Below are 14204 nucleotides of genomic sequence, written 5' to 3'. Positions count from 1 at the left end.
ACCATAGATGTTAAGTCCCATAGTGCTCAGAGTCATTTGAACCATTTTTTTTTCCAGAAAATCGAGTTTTAAAATCATAGGCGTACTTTAATGTCTTGTATGGTCGCTAACATCAGCGCGAGGTCGCTGTATTTTCTTTTGTTTCATTTCCACGTAATTTTAACAACAGATTTTGTATGACTGTGCAATTTATCAGTATTTAATGATTCATTTATTACGACGAGTTACCAAATTCCACCGTGGATTCTCTCTCGCTAGACTAACGACCCTAACGTTGTAATCAGTGGAACATCATCGCTGTCCATATACGCCTGATTCTTTTCGGGGTCGCAGTCGTATGACAAAGATCAAGCAAGTTGGTTCAAATGGCTCTGAGCACTATGGGACTTTGCATCTAAGGTCATCAGTCCCCTAGAACTTAGAACTACTTAAACCTAACCAACCTAAGGACATCACACACATCCATGCCCGAGGCAGGATTCGAACCTGCGACCATAGCAGTCGCGCGGTGATCAAGCAAGTTCTTCGATCTTAAATATCTGGAGGTAGCGTTGCAAAGTGATATGAGCATGTGCATGTGAGGATTGTGGTAGGGAAGGCGAAAGGTCGACTTAGGTTTATTGGGAGAATTTTAGGTTCAAAATAAATGGTTCAAATAGCTCTAAGCACTATTGGACTTAACATCTGAGGTCATCAGTCCCCTAGACTTACAACTACTTAAACCTAACTAACTTAAGGACATCACACACATCCATGCGTGAGGCAGGATTCGAGCCTGCGACCGTTGCAGCAGCGCGGTTCCAGACTGAAACGCCTAGAACCGCGCGGCCACAGAATTTTAGGATGTAGTGGTTCACCCCTAAAGGAGATCGCATATAGGACGCTGGTGCGACCTGTTCTTCAGTACTGATACAGTATTTGGGATCTGTACCGGTTCGGATTGAAGGAAGGCATAGAAACAATTCAGGGGCGGGCTACTACATTTGTTTGCGGTGGGTTCGAACAACATGTGCTACGGAGATGCTTCGGGAATTCAAATGGGAATCCCTGGAGAGAAGCTGACTTTCTTTTCGACAAACACTATTGAGAAAGTTTAGAGAACCGGCATTTGAAGTTGACTGCTGAAAGATTCTGCTGCCGCTAACATAAATTGCGTGTAAGGATTACGAAGATTTGATTAGAGAGATAGGACTCATACGGAGGCATATAGATAGTCGTTTTTCACTCGCTCTATTTTCAAGTCGAACAGGAAAGGAAATGTCAAGTTGTGGTATAGGGTACCCTCCGCCACATCGTATAGTAACTTGCGGAGTATCTATGGATTGTAGATGTAGATGCAGATGAAGATTTAAGTTTATACGGAACCCTACTCGCACTTGTTTAGTTTTTATTTCTGCTTGAAGCCGCCGTACCAAAGTAACTCGATAATATTCAAAGGAGCGTAATTAGCTAATCGCTAAATTATGAAATAGACTGTTTACTACAAATAAAACAGTAGCTTACGCAGGAAAATGAATTTCCCGGAGAAAGTGGTTTGCTGTGTAAAAACCATCAAGTATGCAAGTCGTGAGTATCTCGAAGAACTTCTTCTTTTGAGTAATTTATTGGATAACGTAAATTACGAGAAATGCTCTCCTCTTATTTTGCACTGAAAATGGGAAAGTAGAACTATTAGTGCATTTCTAACACTCTCACTTTTCTGAAATCGTATTGGTACGAGGCGTTCAGTAAGTAATACAACACATTTTTTTCTGAATGCAGGCTGGATTTATTCGGGTTTCCAATACACCAATTATTCCCCACACTTTTGACTAAAAAATCCTATTTTTCAACCTAATCTCCTGGCATGCATGTCCTATAGTATCAGTCGACTAGTCGGCGCCGGAGCCAACGTCTTGTTGTATCAATAATCTCATCACACACGTAATGCTTCCCCTCGGAGTGCATCCTTCGTTGGGACAAATTCGTTATTCTTTGTGGTCTTCTGTTAGGCGTCGATGAACCTAGCGGACATACAGCTTTGAGTACCCTAACCGGTGGACAAGTGTATCAGCATTACCAACAAAGACATCCAGTTGTTCAGCGAGATGTTTGATCGTGATCAGTCGATCTCCTCGAATGAGAGTATCCGCACGTTCCAGCAGTACAGGATTCACAGCTGTGTTGCAGCCGGCCGGCACGCAGGACATCGGACAGGTCTGCACTACCTTGTTCCGATGATGACCACGTCTCGCCTGACGACTCACCTTACTTTTGATGACTGCCACGTCTCAGTAGACGTCTGCAAGCGCCTATGAATATCTCTGGCTTTCCGTCAAAAGAAACTCACGATAGCTCTCTGCTTGGAACGTACCTGTCGGCCGGTGTGGCCGAGCGGTTCTAGGCGCTTCTACATCTACTTCTACATACATACTCCGCAATCCACCATACGGTGCGTGGCGGAGGGTACCTCGTACCACAACTAGCATCTTCTCTCCCTGTTCCACTCCCAAACAGAACGAGGGAAAAATGACTGCCTATATGCCTCTGTACGAGCCCTAATCTCTCTTATCTTTGTGGTCTTTCCGCGAAATATAAGTTGGCAGCAGTAAAACTGTATTGCAGTCAGCCTCAAATGCTGGTTCTCTAAATTTCCTCAGTAGCGATTCACGAAAAGAACGCCTCCTTTCCTCCAGAGACTCCCACCTGAGTTCCTGAAGCATTTCCGTAACACTTGCGTGATGATCAAACCTATCAGTAACAAATCTAGCAGCCCGCCTCTGAATTGCTTCTATGTCCTCCCTCAATCCGACCTGATACGGATCCCAAACGCTCGAGCAGTACTTAAGAATAGGTCGCAACAGCGTTCTATAAACGGTCTCCTTTACAGATGAACCACATCTTGCCAAAATTCTACCATTGAACCGAAGACGACTATCCGCCTCCCCCACGACTGCCATTACATGCTTGTCCCACTTCATATCGCTCTGCAATGTTACGCCCAAATATTTAATCGACGTGGCTGTATCAAGCGCTACACTACTAATGAAGTATTCAAAATTACGGGATTCTTTTTCGTATTCATCTGCATTAATATACATTTATCTATATTTAGAGTTAGCTGCCATTCTTTACACCAATCACAAATCCTGTCCAAGTCATCTTGTATCCTCCTACAGTCACTCAACGACGACACCTTCCCGTACACCACAGCATCATCAGCAAACAGCCGCACATTGCTATCCACCCTACCCAAAAGATCATTTATGTAGATAGAAAACAACAACGGACCTACCACACTTCCCTGGGGCACTCCAGATGATACCCTCACCTCCGATGAACACTCACCATCGAGGACAACGTACTGGCTTCAGTCTGGAACCGCGCGACCACAACGGTCGCAGGTTTGAATCCTGCCTCGGGCATGGATGTGTGTGATGTTAGGTTTAAGTAGTTCTAAGTTCTAGGGGACTGATGACCTCAGATGTAAAGTCCCATAGTGCTTGCAGCCATTTAGACCATTTGGAACGCAACTGCTTTACAGAGGCCAGTTTGAAGGCTACGGGAAACACCGCCACGTATCGGAACTTCATGAAAGTATAGCGGCTGACGCGGGAATACTCCACGATGCTCCACAACAGAGTCTGCATTTTTTGCGATCGAAATTAGCCGAGGGAAAATATCTTACACTACTTGGTGAGCGCCCCTATTAATTGCGAATAATCTATTCGACTTACCTTTCTGGTTTCCAGTGTATCATTGCTGTTCAGACAATTAGGTGCTTCAGGTGTGAAATACGAGGGTAAGTCAAATGAAAACCTTAAATATTGTTTTAAATATTATTTATTGTGCAGAAGTGGTACAAAGCTGTATCACGTTTCAGCATAATCTCCACCACGCTCAATGCAAGTCCTCCAGCGCTTACAAAGTGCATAAATTCCTTTAGAAAAAAATTCTTTTAGTAGTCCGTGCACCCTATGGCGTACCTCTTCATCAGAACGAAAGTTCTTTCATCCCACTGCGTCTTTGAGTGGTCCAAACATTTGGAAATCACTTGGGGCAAGGTCTGATGAGTATGGTGGATGAGGAAGACACTCAAAATGCAGGTCTGTGATTGTTGCAACTGTTGTACGGGCAGTGTGGGGCCTTGCGTTGTCATGTTGCAAAAGGACACCTGCTGACAGCAATATACATCTACATTTATACTCCGCAAGCCACGCAACGGTGTGCGGCGGAGGGCACTTTACGTGCCACTGTCATTACCTCCCTTTCCTGTTCCAGTCGCGTATGGTTCGCGGGAAGTATGACTGCCGGAAAGCCTCCGTGCGCGCTCGAATCTATCTAATTTTACATTCGTGGTCTCCTCGGGAGGTATAAGTAGGGGGAAGCAATAATTCGATACCTCGTCCAGAAACGCACCCTCTCGAAACATGGACAGCAAGTTATACCGCGATGCAGAGCGCCTCTCTTGCAGAGTCTGCCACTTGAGTTTATTAAACATCTCCGTAACACTATCACGGTTACCAAATAACCCTGTGACGAAACGCGCCGCTCTTCTTTGGATCTTCGGTATCCCCTCTGTCAACCCGACCTGGTACGGATCCCACACTGATGAGCAATACCCAAGTGTAGGTCGAACGAGTGTTTTGTAAGCCACCTCCTTTGTTGCTGGACTACATTTTCTAAGGACTCTCCCAATGAATCTCAATCTGGCACCCGCCTTACCAACAATTAATTTTATATGATCATTCCACTTCAAATCGTTCCGTACGCATACTCCCAGATATTTTACAGAAGTAACTGCTACCAGTGTTTGTTCCGCTATCATATAATCATACACTAAAGGATCCTTCTTTCTATATATTCGCAATACATTGCATTTGTCTATGTTAAGGGTCAGTTGCCACTCCTGCAATTTTCTAATGCTGCAACTTGTCTGTATACTACAGCATCATCCACGAAAAGCCGCATGGAACTTCCGACACTATCTACTAGGTCATTTATATATATTGTGAAAAGGAATTGTCCCATAACCCTCTCCTATGGCACGACAGAGGTTACTTTAATGTCTGTAGACGTCTCTCCATTGAGAACAACATGCTGTGTTCTGTTTGCTAAAATCTCTTCAATCCAGCCACACAGCTGGTCTGATATTCCGTAGGCTCTTACTTTATCAGGCGACAGGGCGGAACTGCATCGAACGCCTTCCGGAAGTCAAGGAAAATGGTGTCTACCTGGGAGCTTGTATCTAATATTTTCTGATGACACCTTCCCTTACACTAAATACTCCGACGGTATGTGTGCATCTGCGCTATGCCGCCACCTACAGGCCATTCTGCACGCTGTTTGTAGCACGCTTGCCAACTTACGGGATAACAGCGCGAAATTTTGATTTGTTGTTACAAATTTCCGGTTTTCATTTGACTCACCCTCGTAGCTTTTGCAGGAGCTGTGACTGCCGTAGATAAAGGCAGCTCTCCAAGAGTGTAGGAAGGAGCCGCGGCGGCGATGAATAACAAGCATTTGCACGCCTCGTGGCAGCTTGGCTGCCATATTTGCGTGTGCGGGCGCTCGCTCACTTCATACATATGAAACACCCCGGGAAGCTAGTGGCGCTCACGCGCGGTCCTGGCAGGCGCTCCGTAAGCCATCGGCGCCTTTGTCGCCTCGCCGGCCGCCGAAAGTTCCTCCTAAGTCTGCCGGAGTTTGGGGAGCCGTAAAAAATACAACCTAGGCGGCGCGCTCGGAGCGGCTGTCGGTTTTGTGAAAATGCAGTTCCACTCTAGCTGTGAGTCGGTTGCAGGGAATCCGCTGCTGTCTACGCAGTTCTGACATACAGGGCACTGAATTTTAACGCTTTGGTCAGCTACTGTGCTAAACCGTATGTGCCCCAGTGGAGACGTAACCTACGTTAGCACTCTTTTAGCGGCGCTCTCTAAACCGTGGCATTCTACACTATCACATAAAAGTATAATTCGGAATTCACACCAGTGAATGTCACGAGAGGCTGATCAACGGGTATCAAAGAAGGCAGCGAGTGTTTTCGTGTCGATGGTATAAATTGTGTGTCCCTTTGGAAGTCAGACCTGGAAGCTGGAGAGATCTTGGGACATTGAATAAGAGTCTCTAGCCGTTCTTTCCACCAGCCTGTCGTCTTCTAAAGTTGTGTCCCCATCGCAGAAGACAGCTCGTTGGTCGTGGGACCTTCTTCGGCGGAGGCAGCTACGCTGTCAATTCGAACCTGTGATTGTGCTTTTTGCGGGATGCCACCTGCCCAGGTGCCTCTGTACCTACAGAGGGCAAGATCTGTAGTACTGACAATGATGGTAGGCGACGCTTCTCATTGATGTATACTGTTTGGTTATTATTCAAATATTAACACATTTTACACTCTTTTACAACACTCAACATAGCTTTCTTAGCCGGCTGGGGTGGCCGAGCGGTTCTAGGCACTACAGTCTGGAACCGCGCGACCGCTACGGTCGGAGGTTCGAATCCTGCCTCGGGCATGGGTGTGTGTGATGTCGTTAGGTTTAAGTAATTCTAAGTTCTAGGGGACTGATGACCTCGGAAGTTAAGTCTCATAGTGCTCAGACCCATTTGAGCTTTCTTAATTGAATGCTAACTTCCGAAAAATGATACACATGTCCGGCTCTCCGGTACGCACGAGGACCGGTAACGGCGCTATTTATATAAATAAATAGCATTATAAAAATTGCCTGCTTGCTGTAATATTCTCTGTGAGACTCAACTTGTATTTTGTACACAGCCACGGGCTGAGAATTTTGGTTTTCTACAAAATAGCACAAACTGTATAAGTTTTCCGTAAACTATTAATTAATTATTTTTGGCGCGCTGAAGACAAAATATAATTTTTATATTTTACAAACTGACGGCCTACGGACAGATGCAGACAATTTTACAGACTTTCGCACTAGAGATGCCACGTAATTGTGACTTATTTAGTTTCATAATTGAAAAAAGGTCTTTCACACTAATATGTCGATCGAAATATTGTAGCACATTTGCAATCTCATGGAGACTTGGAAAATCTACCTGAGAAAAACAATGTACACGTTCTGGACGGTACTAACGTGAAAAGATTTGTAATTAAAACTGGAATTACCTTGCTGCCAGTCAGTTACATCTGCACATGCACAAAGCACTATCAACCTAAACGGCAAACGATCTCGAAAATGCCGGCCGGAGTGGCCGAGCGGTTCTAGGCGCTTCAATCTGGAACCGCGCGACCGTTACGGTCGCAGGTTCGAATCCTACCTCGGGCATGGATGTGTGTGATGTCCTTAGGTTAGTTAGGTTTAAGTAGTTCTAAGTTCTAGGGGACTTATGACCATAGCAGTTGAGTCCCATATTGCTCATAGCCATTTGATCTCGAAAGCATCCCGAGAATAGATGTAAGACTGACAGTGTCCTCAAAATCTTTATAAAACTGTCATTGTGATTCTTGGAGGGCCACAATGAATCCTTCAAATCTCGCCCTTTCTCTAACGCCAGTAGGCAAAGGGAACTGGATTTTGTCAGATTTTCTTTTTAAATGAATCTCCATCAAATCGGAAAGAAATCACTTTGCAGGACCGATGACCAAGCAATTTGGTCCCCTTCCCCCCTTTTAAACCAACCAATCAAATTACTTTGCAGTTTCTTACTGTGGGCAGCCACTCAATTGATTCCGGATGTTCTAATTTTCATTCCTGCACTCCTTTTTCCGTCACAAATTCAACAATAGCGAGATTTAAATTTAAATCGAAAAATCGTTCCATACGTGCTCCTTGACTTAACCAATGTACTTTGCAGTAATATATGAAGTCTCCGTACTCATCGTTCATTTCTATTGAAAACTGTTGCAATTGACAATGGAATAGTGGGTGTCACATCAGGAGTTTTACTATTTGTATCAACAATTTCTTCAAGTACTTCATGCTTGCAAATTTAGCGCAAAGTGCTCCTTGCTGTACAGAACAATGAATCCCATTTGTCGATCGTTATGATGTTTTGCTCTTTTATTGTCAACTAAATCTTTAAATTCTTTCTGCTTGGTATTGCAAAGTCGTTTCGTAGCAAATAAGCAGTACCTGTCGCTTCTACATCTACATCATACTCCGCAAGCCACCTAATGGCGTGTGGCGTATGGTACTTTCGGTATCACTAATTGATCCCTCCAACTCTGTTCCACTCGCGAATAGTGCGTGGGAAGAATGATTGTCGGTGAGACTCTGTATTGGCTCTAACTTCTCGAATTTTCTCCTAGTGATACGCGAGATGTATGTGGGGGGAAGTAATATGTTATCCGACTCCTCCTGAAAAGTACTGGCCCGAAATTTCAATAGTGAATCTCTCCGTGATGCACAACACCCCCCTTGTAACTTCTGTTAGTGGAGTTGGTTTAGCATCTCCGTAAAGCTCTCTCGCCAGCTAGAAGATCCCGTGACGAAACGGCCGCTCTTCGTTGGATCTTCTCTACAGGGTGTTGCAAAAAGGTACGGCCAAACTTTCAGGAAACATTCCTCACACACAAATAAAGAAAAGATGTTATGTGGACATGTGTTTGGAAACGCTTAATTTCCATGTTAGGGCTCATGTTAGTTTCGTCAGTATGTACTGTACTTCCTCGATTCACCGTCAGTTGGCCCAATTGAAGGAAGATAATGTTGACTTCGGTGCTTGTGTTGACATGCGACTCACTGCTCTACAGTACTAGCATCAAGCACATCAGTACGTAGCATCAACAGGTTAGTGTTCATCACGAACGTGGTTTTGCAGTCAGTGCAATGTTTACAAATGCGGAGTTGGCAGATGCCCATTTGATGTATGGATTAGCACGGGGCGATAGCCGTGACGCGGTACGTTTGTATCGAGACAGATTTCCAAAACGAAGGTGTCCCGACAGGAAGACGTTCGAAGCAATTGATCGGCGTCTTAGGGAGCACGGAACATTCCAGCCTATGACTCGCGGCTGGGGAAGACCTAGAACGACGAGGACATCTGCAATGGACGAGGCAATTCTTCGTGTAGTTGACGATAACCCTGATGTCAGCGTCAGAGAAGTTGCTGCTGTACAAGGTAACGTTGACCACGTCACTGTATGGAGAGTGCTACGGGAGAACCAGTTGTGTCCGTACCATGTACAGCGTGTGCAGGCACTATCAGCAGCTGATTGGCCTCCACGGGTACACTTCTGCGAATGGTTCATCCAACAATGTGTCAATCCTCATTTCAGTGCAAATGCTCTCTTTACAGATGAGGCATCATTCCAACGTGATCCAGTTGTAAATTTTCACAATCAACATGCGTGGGCTGACGAGAATCCGCACGTCATTGTGCAATCACGTCATCAACACAGATTTTCTGTGAACGTTTGGGCAGGCATTGTTGGTGATGTCTTGATTGGGCCCCATGTTCTTCCACCTACGCTCAATCGAGCACGTTATCCTGATTTCATACGGGATACTCTACCTTTGCTGCTAGAACATGTGCCTTTACAAGTACGACACAAGATGTGGTTCATGCACAATGGAGCTCCTGCACATTTCAGTCCAAGTGTTCGTACGCTTCTCAACAACAGATTCGGTGTCCGACGGATTGGTAGAGCCGAACCAATTCCATGGCCTCCATGCTCTCCTGACCTCAACCCTCTTGACTTTCATTTATGGGGGCATTTGAAATCTATTGTCTACGCAACCCTGGTACCAAGTGTAGGGACTCTTCGTGCTCGTTTTGTGGACGGCTGTGATACAATATGCCATTCTCCAGGTTGCATCAGCGCATCAGGGATTCCGTGCGACGGAGGGTGGATGCGTGTATCTTCGCTAACGGAGGACATTTTCAACATTTCCTGTAACAAAGTGTTTGAAGTCACTCTTGTACGTTCTGTTGCTGTGTGTTTCCACTCCATGATTAATGTGATTTGAAGAGAAGTAATAAAATGAGCTCTAACATGGAAAGTAAGCGTTTCCGGACACATGTCCGCATAACATATTTTCTTTCTTTGTGTGTGAGGAATGTTTCCTGAAAGTTTGTCCATACCTTTTTGTAACACCCTGTATATCCTCTGTCAGTCTTACCAGATAGGGATCCCAAATAGATGAACAGTACTCAAGAATCGGGCGAACAAACGCCTTATAAGCCACTTCTTTCATGGATGAGTTACATTTTCTTGAGATTCTTCCTATTAATTTGAGTCTGGTATCTGCTTTTCCCACTATCGGTTTTATGTGGTCATTGCACTCAAGGTCGCTCTGGATAGTTACGCCTAGATATTTTACGGCAGACGCTGTCTCCAGCTGTTATGTTACATTTATTTACGTTCAGGATCAACTGCCAGAGCCTGCACCATTTATCAGTTCTATACAGGTCGTTCTGCAAATCCTTACTATCTCCTGGCGTTGCTACTTTGGTATAGACAACTGCATCATCTGCGAACTGAGAATTCTCACGCGTCTCTTCTGTGATTCCTATTCATTTTGAAGGATTTTGTCGATAGATCGCCCCTTTTTTTGCAAACAGCCACTGAAACTGTGAACGTCCCTCATACCACGAAGAAGTAGTGAAGGGTAAACAGATCTGACTCCAAGATTCTGCCGAACCCATAGAGTTATACCGACAGCAAAATACCGCACCGCAATCCAAAATGGAATGTCGCGCGGTTTCGGGTATTTCAGATAGGGTTGATGGAGGAGATAGAGAGGATCCAGCGGAGAGCAGCGCGCTTCGTTACAGGATCATTTAGTAATCGCGAAAGTGTTACGGAGATGGTAGATAAACTCCAGTGGAAGACTCTGCAAGAGAGACGCTCAGTAGCTCGGTACGGGCTTTTGTTGAAGTTTCGAGAACATACCTTCACCGAAGAGTCAAGCAGTATATTGCTCCCTCCTACGTATATCTCGCGAAGAGACCGTGAGGATAAAATCAGAGAGATTAGAGCCCACACAGAGGCATACCGACAATCCTTCTTTCCACGAACAATACGAGACCGGAATAGAAGGGAGAACCGATAGAGGTACTCAAGGTACCCTCCGCCACACACCGTCAGGTGGCTTGCGGAGTATGGATGTAGATGTAGATGTAGAAAGACCGAGCAAAGCCGGGTCACACTACGGGTTTTGGCACGCCCGCTGCCTACACGCGCTGCACGGCGTGGCCGGCCCTGAGTTACACGAAAAGCGTTTTGAATACGCGCCGAGACGTGACAGCAGCAACGGTGGAGGGGGAAGCGTGCACAGTAGCAGAGCCTTGTTTCCTTCCGCCACGGGGAAAGAAGGGGAAGGCTGGCCGGCCACGGCGTACAGAGGCGGTAAGCAGCGGCGCCCACTATGACGTCGGGAGTGCATTAGGCGGCGGCGGCTGCGGTCGCGGCCGTAAAAGCCGGCCATTACGGTGGCCGCAAAGTTTTACTGCCGCATCTGCATGCGCGCGCGCGGGCAGTAAAGCCACGGCGCACTGACTGCGCTCCGCCCCACACACCTACCTGCTCCCACCAGTAAAACGTCGCTGCGCCTCCGTCGCTTTATTGCATATCCAAAAGCGTTCCGTCTCAGCCTTTACAACGCTAAAGCGACGGTATGACTATACATCTTTTTGTCAACCTTCACGACTGTGAGCTATAGCTTCGATACTAGCGAGGTAAATTGAACGTACTGAAGAAAAATCTCTGTGTATTCTAAAACAGTCCAGGAATTATAAGAGGATCTGAAGAGTCCACTGACAGAGAGACAAATTCTGACAAGGAGACAACCCGGAAATGGGATTTTTTTTATATTTATGGTACGTGAAGTTCAGAACTCAAATACAATGACGGAAAAAATTGCAACACCAAGAGGTAGTTGTGCGACATAAAAGAAAATTGGTAGGGTTGTTTCTACATCTGAAAAAAAGGATTTAAATGGCTCAGAGCACTATGGGATTTAACATCTGAGGTCATCAGTCCTCTAGAACTTAGAACTACTTAAACCTAACTAACCTAAGGACATTACACACATCCATGCCCGAGGCAGGATTCGAACCTGCGAGCGTAACGGTCGCGCGGTTCCAGACTGAAGCGCCTAGATCCTCTCGGCCACACTGGCCGGCTACATGTGAAAGATGCATAAGAGGAGCGCCAGTAGCGCCTCTTCGAGGATACGAATGAGATATGCTTGAAATACAGGCTGTAATGGTCCTGAGTGTTAGACACGGGTTCCCAGGTAGATGCCGTGTTTCTTTACTTCCGCAAGGCGCTCGATACAGTTCCCCACAGTCGTTTAATGAACAGAGTAAGAGCATATGGACTATCAGACCAATTGTGTGAATGGATTGAAGAGTTCCTAGATAACAGAACGCAGCATCTCATTCTCAATGGAGAGAAGTCTTCCGAAGTAAGAGTGATTTCAGGTGTGCCGCAGGGGAGTGTCGTAGGACCGTTGCTATTCATAATATACATAAATGACCCTGTGGATGACATCGGAAGTTCACTGAGGCTTTTTGCGGATGGTGCTGTGGTATATCGAGAGGTTGTAACAATGGAAAATTGTACTGAAATACAAGAGGATCTGCAGCGAATTGACGCATGGTGTAGGGAATGGCAATTGCATCTCAATGTAGACGAGTGTAATGTGCTGCGAATACATAGAAAGACAGATCCCTTATCATTTAGTTACAATATAGCAGGTCAGCGACTGTAAGCAGTTAATTCCATAAATTATCTGGGAGTACGCATTAGGAGTGATTTAAAATGGGATGATCATAAAAAGTTGATCGTCGGTAAAGCAGATGCCAGACTGAGATTCATTGGAAGAATCCTAAGGAAATGTAATCCGAAAACAAAGGAAGTAGGTTACAGTACACTTGTTCGCCCACTGCTTGAATACTGCACAGCAGTAAGGGATCCCTACCAGATAGGGTTGATAGAAGAGAGAGAGAAGATCCAACGGAGAGGAGCGCGCTTCGTTAAAGGATCATTTAGTAATCGCGAAAGCGTTACGGAGATGATAGATAAACTCCAGTGGAAGACTCTGCAGAAGAGACGGTCAGGAGCTCGGTACGGGCTGTTGTTGAAGTTTCGAGAACATACCTTCACCGAGGAGTCAAGCAGTATATTGCTCCCTCCTACGTATATCTCGCGAAGAGACCATGAGGATGAAATCAGAGAGATTAGAGCCCACAGAGACGCATACCGACAATCCTTCTTTCCACGAACAATACGAGACTGGAATCGAAGGGAGAACCGATAGAGGTACTAAAGGTACCCTCCGCCACACACCGTCAGGAGGCTTGCGGAGTATGGATGTGGATGTAGCACAGTGACACAACGAACGAGAATCTGTTGTCGCGAGAAGACCGGGCTCTGGACGACCACGTGGCATTACCGAGAGATATTGCCATTGTGTTCGGCGTAAAGCTCTGGCGCACCCTGCGGCATCTGCAGCAGCAGTTTGAGCAATAGTTGGCACCACAGTGACTCAAAGAACTTTTACAAATCGATTACTTCAAGGACAGCTCCGAACCTGACGCTCGGTAATGTGCACATCACTGACCCCCCCCCCCCCCCCCAAACCGCTGCCATTTGCGGCTGAGAAGAGTTGTGTTTGCTGATGAAAGCTGGTTCTGTCTCAGTGCGAGTGATGGTCGTGTGTTGGTTATAATGAGGCCACTTGAAGGCCTGCAACCATCCTACGGCTTTTCGCGGATGATGCTGTAGTATACAGAGAAGTTGCAGCATTAGAAAATTGTAGCGAAATGTAGGAAGATCTGCAGCACTTGGTGCAGGGAGTGGCAACTGAACCTTAACATAGACAAATGTAATGTATTGCGAATACATAGAAACAAGGATCCTTTATTGTATGATTATATGATAGCGGAACAAACACTGGTAGCAGTTACTTCTGTAAAATATCTGGGAGTATGCGTGCGGAACGATTTGAAGTGGAATGATCATATAAAATTAATTGTTGGTAAGGCAGGTACCAGGTTGAGATTCATTGGGAGAGTGCTTAGAAAATGTAGTCCATCAACAAAGGAGGTGGCTTACAAAACACTCGTTCGACCTATACTTGAGTATTGCTCATCAGTGTGGGATCCGTACCAGATCGGTTTGACGGAGGAGATAGAGAAGATCCAAAGAAGAGCGGCGCGTTTCGTCACAGGGTTATTTGGTAACCGTGATAGCGTTACGGAGATGTTTAATAAACTCAAGTGGCAGACTCTGCAAGAGAGGCGCTCTGCATCGCGGT

The sequence above is a fragment of the Schistocerca serialis genome, chromosome 7 (assembly GCF_023864345.2).
Source record: "Schistocerca serialis cubense isolate TAMUIC-IGC-003099 chromosome 7, iqSchSeri2.2, whole genome shotgun sequence".
NCBI classification, from domain to species: Eukaryota; Metazoa; Arthropoda; class Insecta; order Orthoptera; family Acrididae; genus Schistocerca; species Schistocerca serialis.
Note: the sequence above shows the minus strand (reverse complement) of the source record.